General features: G+C 49.4%; 1 long non-coding RNA gene across 2 annotated transcripts in view; it reads right to left on the bottom strand.

The window, feature by feature from the left end:
- Positions 1–8,213: 8,213 nt before the first annotated feature.
- LOC108512934 (uncharacterized) overlaps positions 8,214–10,158 on the bottom strand; it is a 12,374-nt gene continuing 10,429 nt past the window's right edge. Inside the window, exons 3-4 of one of the 2 annotated variants that reach the window (XR_001880747.1) lie at positions 9,599–9,722; positions 8,214–8,853 (exon numbers count right to left, since the gene is read on the bottom strand). This is a non-coding gene — a long non-coding RNA (uncharacterized LOC108512934). Of the gene's footprint in view, positions 9,723–10,158 lie in introns of both variants that reach the window. The other variant, XR_001880746.1, reaches the window with a different exon arrangement.

Below are 10,158 nucleotides of genomic sequence, written 5' to 3'. Positions count from 1 at the left end.
GACTCTTCCTTAGCTCGCTGGGGCTGGGAAGTAATAAAACAATGTCAGGTATTGTTTTACTACCATCGTGGTGCATGTTGTCGGAGTTTAGATCACAGGGCCAGGCCTTCTAGGAAGCCAACCTACAGAGAAGTGCAAAGGCTTTCCACTGGGTGTCAGTGGTGCTCAGGATGCCTCGGAGGCATCTCTGTGTCTCAGCATGTTTGAAAGGACTAGGATAAGATGTTCGGAGATGCCAGGTGTCGCCAGGGCCCCTCAGCTCCCCTGCAGGTCCAGGAGTGGTGCCTGGAGCCCTCCCACCTGCCTCATCCCCCTGCCCCTGCCACTGCCTCCCCCGTGCCCTCAGGTTACCTGGCTGCCCAGTCCCCAGGTGGGCACCACCCCTGGGCCTTCTCATGAAGGGTATATAATTAGAGTAACTCATTCTGGAACTCCGACTTCCCAAGACTGACCCTGTTTGAAAGTACACGCTTCCTACACGAAGGAACGTCTTCTCTGTGGAGCTTGGGAGAGGGACATTGTAGGGTGGCAGGCAGGTGGAAGGTTTTTGTGGAAGTCCTGTCTGACTTCCAGAATCTCTGTTTAACTCCCAACTCCCTATAGGTTCTTCTGTATTTTCTCTGAATAATCCTGGTGGGGACTTTAAGAAGCAGAATTAGTTGGGAAGAAACATATATACATCACCCCAGAGACATAATAAAGTTCACACGCAGCGCATCTGTGAGAGCCGAGGTTTCGCGGCTGCTTCTCATCCCTGGGGCTTCTCATCGCCTCCTCTTGTCCTATTGGTTAGTCGTCTCCTTCTTGGTGTACCAATCAAAAAAAAAAAAAAAAAACTGTCTTCCACTAGCTTCTGGGAATTTCTACTCCTCCTTCAGTAAAGCTGGACTTACAACTATTGTTTTCCTCTCCCCAGGGTGTGGAAAGACTAGGCTGTGAGGATGCAAAGGCATAAGAATGATACAGTGGACTCTGGGAACTCGCGGGAGAGGGTGAGAGGTGAGTGAGGGATGAGACTACACACTGGGTGCAGTGTACACTGCTTGGGTGATGGGTGCACCGAAACCTCAGAAATCACCACTGAATAACTTCTTCATGTAACCAAACACCACTGTTCCCCAGAAACCTATTGAAATAACAAATACATTTAAAAATAAAGACTAGGCTGGACTTCAAAGAAGACTCTACCTAAGCCCAAGGAAGATCAAAAAGACGCAACCATAGATTGCAGCATGAAATTAGGTTTTCCGGAATAGAAGATAGGACCAGTTTACCTTGACCTCACATGCCCCTCTGCCCAGCTTCGGGAACTCCTGCAGTGGCTCGGTGTCGAAGCCCTTCTGTGACCCTCTCCTGTAAAGGCATGCACAGAAGAGCAGGCCTAGAGGCTTCACAAGGGAATGAGGCCCAACAACTCCTAAATACCCAGTTCTCACCAGCAGAAGTCCTGCCCTTCAAGTTTTACATTCTGTATGAAGACAGCGGAAAGGCTCTGCCTTCGCCGACAGGATGCAGAGTAAGATCCTGGGCAGCAGGACAGTTCACAGCACACCACTGTCAGCCCACTGAGGGTGACTCTACCCGAGGCTGCCCTGGCGACTCTGACAGTGTGGCCTGTGCCACCAAGACCGTCTGCATTCAGTCTACATTTACCAGGAGACTTCAGGTGTTCTTCCTCTAATTCCTCACGGCAAGTTGTGAACGGTCTGTTTATTTACACCTCGGAATGTCTGTGTCTTTGCAGAGTACAGTGAAATCTAAGGCAACTCTGTGGAAGACCATTCCACCTGGAAACCAACGGTCTAATTTTGCTTCAAAACTTCCCTGTCTCTGTAGAACTCACAGTGATCTTCGCAGCCACATGCTACAAGCTTGTTCACCATTCCCTCGAGGCTGCATAAATACATTAGCTTCTGAGCCCTGACTCTCAGGGTCTGCTTTTCTTCGGTCAAATGTCCCACATGTGCCCAGAACTGTGTGACAGCAGTGAGGGAGACCACCAAGATGACAATTTACTTACCGTCTCTTGGACCTCTGTCACCCCTCCCGGGGAACCTCAGCCTGCCTTTGCTCTAAGAAGGGCCAGGAAGCACCGTGGCTGATGAGTGTCTTACTTTAATTTAATGTAACTTAATTTAGGAGAGCTAAGTAATTAAACATGAGGCCAAAGTACATAAGAAAGCGGCAGCCCTTTATTGCAAATATGCACACACTCTCAGGCGAGGTTCCCTGGTCCTCAGGTGTGGGGGGAGCAGGGAAGTCGTGCGGGCGCTCTCGGGTGACGTTCCCCGGCCCACGAATGCCGGGGCCAAAGAAGTCACGCCGGCTCCTGCCGGCAGCGGACTTTTATGCATTGGTACTGGAAGGGGGAGGGCGGTGGGCGGGATAAGGGCGTGATAGGCGCGTTCGTAGGTGCAGCCAGGTAAGTCTGGGTCTCTTCGGATTGACGTCACCTGGCGCATGCTCAGTTGATCTGCATCTTCCCGGGCGTGGGCTGCGTTTTCCCGCGCGCGCAAGTTGGTGATGAAGAACCCGGAAGCAACAGGTACTGCTCCATCTTGTTCACCTTCCTCCATTTTGTCCCTTCTCCCTCACCCAAACAGTGAGGAGACCAGGCCAGGATTAAAAGGCATGGGTAAGTTAGAAAGTGGTCTGGACACCCCTTGTCGCCGTTGGAACTCCCACTTCACATCCATTAAGTCAGGATTCTGGGGGTGGGGCTTGGGCACCAATATTTTCTAGAGCTCTGAAAGCGATTCCCATATGCAGTGGGGTTGGGACTTCACCGCTACTGCTTTGAACAAAAAGGTCCCGGGGGTGCAGAGGTGACGGTGTTTTCCTTATGCGGAGTGATATATGCAGGTGGGCCTCAAACTTCAGCGGGCGTCAGAGTCACCTGAAGCGTTTGTTAAAATGCAGATTGCTGGGCCCCGCCCTCAGAGTTTTTGTTTCTGAAAGTCTGGGGTAGGGCCAAGAATGTATATTCCTGACAAGTCCCCAGGCGAAGCTGGGAGCATTTCTGCCCTTGGGGACTGTATTTCTGCTCATCCAAGGATGGGAGGAGTCCCTTTCCGAGGTGAGGGGGGCAAGCCCAGCACAGAGGCCCGTCTTCCTGGTCTCGTGGCAGTGGATGCGATGGGCTTCCCGGTGGGGTCTGGTACTGAGCATCATCACAGGTCACCTGACACAGGACAGCAGTTGCTCTGGGCTGGCGCTTGCTCTCGCCCTCTGTATCTCTCTCTCTCTCTCTCTCTCTATCGCCCACGGGTGGCAGGAGCCAGCTGCGGGGCTGGCAGTCTCAGGCTTCGAAATTCCACCAGTTTCCATGCTGTAAAGTGGGCCATACCCCCTTTGTTTGCTTGTTTCTCTAAACTTCTTAAATTTTTTAAACATAAGTTTTTATTTGTTTATGGTGGTAAAATACTCCTAAAATTTACCATCAACTATTGTTAAGTGCACAGTTCAGGGGCATCAAGTACCCCGTTGTGCCACCGTGACCACCCCCCACCCCCAGAACGCCTTGCACCTTCCCAAGCGGAGACTCTGTCCGCATTGAACGATAACTCTTCTCCTCCCCTCCGCTCAGCCCCTGGCCACCATTCCAGTTTCTGTCTCTGTGGGCTTGACTGCTGTAGGTACCTTCTCTCGGTGGAATCATGCAGTATTTGTCCTTTTTTTGGTCTGTCAGATTTCACTTAGCCTGATGTCTTCAAGGCTGAACCAGTTTTTGATCTCAGTCAGAATTGTGATACCAGACCGGTGTAGACAGAACAGAGGCTTTGGACTCATGCATCTGAATCCTGTCTCCACCTTTGCTGGTTGTTTGACTTTGGACAATTTACTCACTGTCTCTTGGACCTCAGTTTCCCCGGAACTAAGGCAAGTCTTAGACTGTTTATCTCATGAAGTTGCTGGGAGGATTAAGTGGTACAGCAGACATAAAGCCCTTGACCCATTTAAGGTAGTGAAAAGCTGGGTAGGTTTCCACTCCTTCCCTGCCTGGGAAACTGAGGCACAAAGATTAGGTAGCCTAAGCAGGGTCTTGCCGCTTCCTGGGTGTGCGTTTTCTGTTTCCTACAAGCAGAAGTCTTGTTTTTACAAATTGAGCTTGGACTGCATCCACGTCTGCAATGTGGTATGTGTGAAGGACTGTTTTTTGCCTTTTGAGAGTGTTTTTAAAATGAGCTATCTGCTCTGTTCTTTTTTCTCTTCTCTTGTTTAAAATGCAGTGCTAACAAAATATTTCTGGCATAGTAAGCATAATATGAGAGATTTTTATAAAGGATTAATGTAACTTGGAATCCAATTAAGGCTAAGAAAGTAGTTCTCATTAAGATTCCAAATTATGCCACACAGTACAATTTTCTAATGATTAGGATAGGAAAAATAGCAAGATAGCTGAATTTCACAGCATAATGCAAACTTGAAATTATCATTTAGGCCGGGTGCGGTGGCTCTCGCCTGTAATCCCCAGGACTTTGGGAGGCTGAGGCGAGTGGATCACTTAAGGTCAGGAGTTCGAGACCAGCCTGGCCAACATTTTGAAACCCCGTCTCTACTAAAATACAAAAATTAACTGGGCATGGTGGAGGGTGCCTGTAATCCCAGCTACTTGAGAGGCTGAGGCGGGTTTATTGCTTGAACTTGGAAGGAAGATGTTGCAGTGAGCTGGGATTGCGCCCTGCACTCCAGCCTGGGCGACAGAGCAAGACTCCGTCTCAAAAAAAAAAAAAAAAAATGAAAGAAAGAAATTATCATGTAAAGCTGGCTGTGGCTCTTTCCCTGTCGTCAGGTAATAAGACTTGGTGAAGTGAATCACAAATGGACAGCCCAGGTGACTTGGGCTGGTGGTCCCCACCCGTGGTGCATGTAAGGATCATATGGAAAGATTTTAAAACTCCTAGTGCTCAGTTTGTGCACCAGACCAATGACATCGGCATTTGAGGGGAAGGAGCTGAACACCAGCATCAGTATTTTTTAAAGCTCCAGGTGACTCCAGTGTAGAGCAGTGTCGAGAACCCTGCTCAAGTCCCAGTATTAACCCAACTGCCCTGCCTCCCCATGTCCTTTTGTAGTTTTCCTCATCTAGATCTTGTTCATATTTTGCTAGAATCATACCTAAGTGTTTCATTTTGGGGAGGTCCCCTCCTCAAGGGAGAAGACAACAGAGACTTTCCCAGACTCCCTCGCAGGAGACAGACATTGCATCTGCCAATCAGACATGCCTGCGCCGGGTTTCACTCAGGAAGCTAGTCATGGGGAGGCAGGCAGATGGCACAGACTCCCGCTGGCCCAGGCAAGGGGGCGCTCTCAGAGGCAGAATGACAGAGGTCCAACAGCAGTGTCCAGAGCGCGTGACGGCAGATGAGGTCTGTGTCTGGGGCCAGTGGGTGCCTCTCCTGGAGCAATTCTGTGGGAAGATTGGACATTGTGTAGCATTCATCCTGGTTCTCTGGCCTTCCTGGAGCTTCCTTATACCTTTTTAAAAAAAATCTCCTTTCTGCTGGAACAGGTCTGAGTGGGCTTCTGTTTCTGTAAATAGGAACTCTGACTGACTGAAAGTAGAAGTTGCTAAAACAAGGACTTGGGCTCAGAGTAGCAAAGCAAGAGGCCCCTGGATGGGCCTGGGCCAGCAGGGCAGCTGGGGTAGCCTGACTCTTAGGTCAAGATTCTGCAGAATCGTGGGGGTCAGATAAGAAGGGAGCAGGAGAGAGGGCCTGATACTCCTTTCTCAGCTATGTGCATGTTAGGGCCCATGACAAACCATCTCCCTGCATGGATTCTCCTTGGGCTCTGGGCATGGAGGAGAAGGCCTTATGAAGACAAAGGCAGAGACTGGAGCTGTCACAAGCGCTGGGACGCCAGGAGCCACCAGAAGTTGGAAGAGGCAAGGAAGGAGTCTTCCCTAGAGCCCTCAGAGAGGGCATGGCCCTGCTGATACCTTCATCTTGGACTTCCAGCCTCTAAAGCTAGGGGACTGCAAATATTTTAAGCTACCTGGTTTGTGGTCATGTTTAGGTTATGGCAACCCTTACAAATGAATACATCAACACAAGACTCAAATGTTTTGAGGGCTGGGATTGATTTCCCTAAAGGCCGGAGAGCAGTATTCCTTGCCTGAGTTGAATAAACTTGTTAGCCAGCAGATTTAATTAAAGGGTATTATGCAAATCCCATCCGAGGAGTCCTTGGTCTACCTCCTCGCCGTCCTAGTTGTGTGAGGGGAGCAGGGTGAGAAGGGTCTCCCGCTGCATTTCTCCTCATGGTGGCTATTAATACAGTCACAGGCCAAGATACTCCAGGGACCCCTTTCTGGAGGGCTCATTTGGCCTCGCCAGTTAGGTGAATACTGTATGTAAGTGCAGAGTTTTGTAGATCTGAGTTCATTTGTGGTTTAGGGGAAAACCTGCAGTATCAACATACTTTCCTTTCAAGTCGACTTCATAGTCTAGGGCTGGCTTGGCACTGGAATTCAGTGTTCCATTTTCTACATCGGCCCCTTGACCTAGACAGGTTTTTTCAAGGACCTCCTCCTGCCAAAAGATACATCCTCCCCATCTTCCCAGAAAGCAGGTAAGGAGACTGGGTGATATTGTTCAGAATTCTTTTTCATGGCTAGCAAGAACCCAGATCTAAAGAGGCCATTAACATTTTTGCACAGTATTTTGAAAGCCGTATGTTGCTTTTTCCAGTTGCAAAAAATCCACTTGTGCCATCTCAGACTGCCTCCTGATGAAAGCAATGAGTACTTCTGCCCTGGCAGGGAAGGGGCCCCGGGGAAGCAGGAGGGCTGCCTGGAAGTGGGGGACTATTAGGGAAAGTCTCCCACAGCATTGGATCTGGCTTTTGAGACGGTGATAGGGAGGAAGTGACTGAGAACGTATGATGTGCTAAATTTCAGGTGTTGTCACACACGTTTCCTTCTTGGGTCTTCGTTAGAGATGAGGAAATAGACTTGGAGAGGAGAAGGAGTTGGTAAATCATACATCCAGCAAACGCGAGGGCTGGGTTCAGCTGCCTGTTTTCCACCTCCTCTCTTGTGCTTTTCCCAGATAAAGCCATGCCAGGGCTTCCTAGTGGTGAGGATCCCGGGGGACCTCAGCCCAACCTCCCTCAGCCCTCAGCGGGCAGGGAGGGGGCGTCCCCACTCCAGGGCTGTGTGTGCCAGAGTGGAGAACATGGGGAAGTGCTGGTGGTGAGAGTCTACATCTTAGCCATGGGCCAGGAAACTGCTCTGGGAGATGTTCTAGTTGGTAGTGGGAGTGGTCACATATTCATTTTTTCGTTTTTTTTTTTTTTTTTTTTTTGACAGAGTCTCACTCTGTCACCCAGGCTGGAGGTAAGTGGTATAATCTTGGCTCACTGCAGCCTTGACTTCCTAGGCTCAAGAGATTGTCCCACATCAACCTCCCAAGTAGCTGGGACCACAGGCGTGCACCAGCACACCCGGCTAATTTTTGTGTTTTTTTTGTAGAGACAGGGTCTTCCTATGTTTTCCAGGCTGGTTTTAAACTCCTGAGCTCAAATGCCTTGGCTTTCCAAAGTGCTGAGATTACAGGTGTGAGCCATTGCACCTGGGCCATTTTTTTCTTTTTTTTTGAGATGGAGTCTCACTCTGTCACCCAGGCTAGAGCACAAAGGCATGATCACGGCTCACTGCAATCTCCACCTCCCATATTCAAGCAATTCTCCAGCTTCAGCCTCCCAAGTAGCTGGGATTACAGACACCCGCCACCACACCAGGTTGATTTTTGTATTTTTAGTACAGATGGGGCTTTGCCATGTTGGCCAGGCTGGTCTCAAACTCCTGACCTCAGGTGATCCGCCCACCTCAGCCTCCCAAACTGTTGGGATTACAGGCGTGATTCACCACGACTGGCCCATTTTTTCAGTTTTTTGACATTTAGCACAGGTGGCCCCAGTAACCCTGCACGCTCTGAGTAACCCTTTCTCACTGAAAGCTGCCAGTTGCTTGGCCCCCACTGCCCCACGGTCCCCAGAGTACAGCACGAAATGAACAAGCAAGCACCCCTGGGTTTAGTGGTCAGTGACAGACATTCCTGCTGACATATTGGCTCAGAACCCAGTGTGGGCCAGTCCCTGTGACCTTGATTGGGCACCCGAGAAGCAGGAGGGACCCCCACTCAAAGCTGAGCCCAGACGTGGAGACTGGGGAGACCACACACACACACACACAAACACACACCAAGAGGGTCCAGTAGGTTTATGACGCACATAATGAGGATTTCTAGGGACAGCAGGGCAGGCGCCCAGCAGGCCCCACATGCCTTGAGAGAGCAGAGAAAGGAGACTGGCGTGGGGTTTTTGTGTTGTTTAGGGAGCTGGTCAGAGTGAGTGAGGGTCCTGCAGGCAGGGGCTCGCATGCTTTGAGTCTCCCCCAGGTACCAAAGGTGAGAGCTCTGGGCTTCCTGACCAGCCATAGTGCAGAGGGGTGAGGCTTGAAAGCCATCCACAGTCAACTGTCAACAACTGGAGCGTGACCCTCTGTTCAGGGCCCTGTCTGCTGCTCGCTTCTCAGGAAAAGGTTGTGACTGATGGGATTTGCCCTCCTAGCACCTGAGCTTAGAGTTTTTTCTCAGACAATGGCTGTCTGTGAATTGAGTGGGCATTTCCAAGTTACTATGAGGTATTGCAGAGGGTGTGCAGTGGGGCTCAGCTTTGCTTCATGAGATTCCAGGAACTGCTGCGGTGAGGATGGGAGAATGAGGACTTAGCAGAGGTATTGAGAGACATTCTTCTTCTCCAGAAATGAGCTTCTTCAAGGTTGCTGTGGATACCAGGAGAGATGTCTCAGCCAAGACATCCCTAAGGCGGGGGCTTTCAGAAAAGCGCCTGGAGAGGCATTAAATGAAATTTCCATGAGATTCCTGGAAGGTTTGATTAGGACATAGCCTTGGGTCTGTCTCAGCAAGCTGAGGAGCATGTTGTTGCCTGGGGATTTCCATATCCCTTTCTTACAATCTGTGACACAAAATATCCCCACGTGGATCTTTTCAACTTAGATCATGGCCTCCTTTTCTTGCACAGACACTCATGTGTCTGGATTACTCACTGAGATAAAAGCAATCACAGGAGCACTGGCGGTTCTCATGGTGCCGTCCCAAATATTTCTGGGCACCTCTGCACAGTGTGCCAGGTGACCACTTGCCCTTTGCGGAGGATTAGGAGGACTACCATTGCCCCTCCTGCTGGGTCAGGTCTTCCTCTGACCACAGAGGGTTTGTCAGTGATGCCCTGCAGAGGGAAGAGAAACCACCCACCCTGGGAGGTCCTTGCTAGTAGGTGGATCCACGTTTCCAGGTCACATACCCACCCAGGTCCACACGTGGACAAGGCTCAAGAGATTGTCCCACATCTAGAGGGTGCTCCAAGTCCAGCACCCTCTAGAACCTTGGCCTAGAGACGGTCTCTAACCCTAGTCCAGCCCCTTCCCCTGGGTGGTGCATTTTTTTCTGAGGAGCCTTGAGCTCTCTCCTGAAATCTGACTGTTCTGCCATCCGCATCATGAGTATCAGATCATGGTGATGATCTGTGGGTATCTGGTTGCAAGTCGCAGATGAAGATTGAGCAGACTCACCAACAGAAAATCGTGGGTACAGATAGATCCTCAAGAAAGCAGACACTCCACCTGCTGGACAATTGGAGCCTCAGCTCTGGCCCAGCCAGGACATCTGGTTAAACACACTCAACAGTCCAGGGCTCTAGACAAAAAAGGAACAGGAAACAGGCCACAGCAGCAGTCAGCAGATGAGCCAATTAATATCAGACTTTCACACCTTTAGACTGTTATTATAATCACCATGGTAACCACTAGGTGAATATGAAAAATGTGCAATTTCTAAGCTAATAGAGATGGAAATGAAATAATAAAAATAATCTAAAATGTACAATTTCATTAACTATAAATGAAATGCTCTCATTAATACAAAGTTTGTCAGATTATATACTTTTATGAGAGCAACTGAAATATAAGGAAGATACAGAAAGGCTGAAAGAAAGGAATTTAAAAAGATGCAGCATACAAACCCTAACCAAATGAAAACTCATATTGTTCTATTAATATTAGACATCTTTTCCTTAGGATAAAAGCATGATTGGTATTATCCTAGATAAAGAGAGACAATTCATAATAATAAA

Source organism: Rhinopithecus bieti, unplaced genomic scaffold (genome assembly GCF_001698545.2).
Source record: "Rhinopithecus bieti isolate Rb0 unplaced genomic scaffold, ASM169854v2 scaffold_28547, whole genome shotgun sequence".
NCBI lineage: Eukaryota > Metazoa > Chordata > Mammalia > Primates > Cercopithecidae > Rhinopithecus > Rhinopithecus bieti.
The sequence above is the reverse complement of the archived record's forward strand: the minus strand, read 5'-3'. Positions and strand labels throughout refer to the sequence as shown.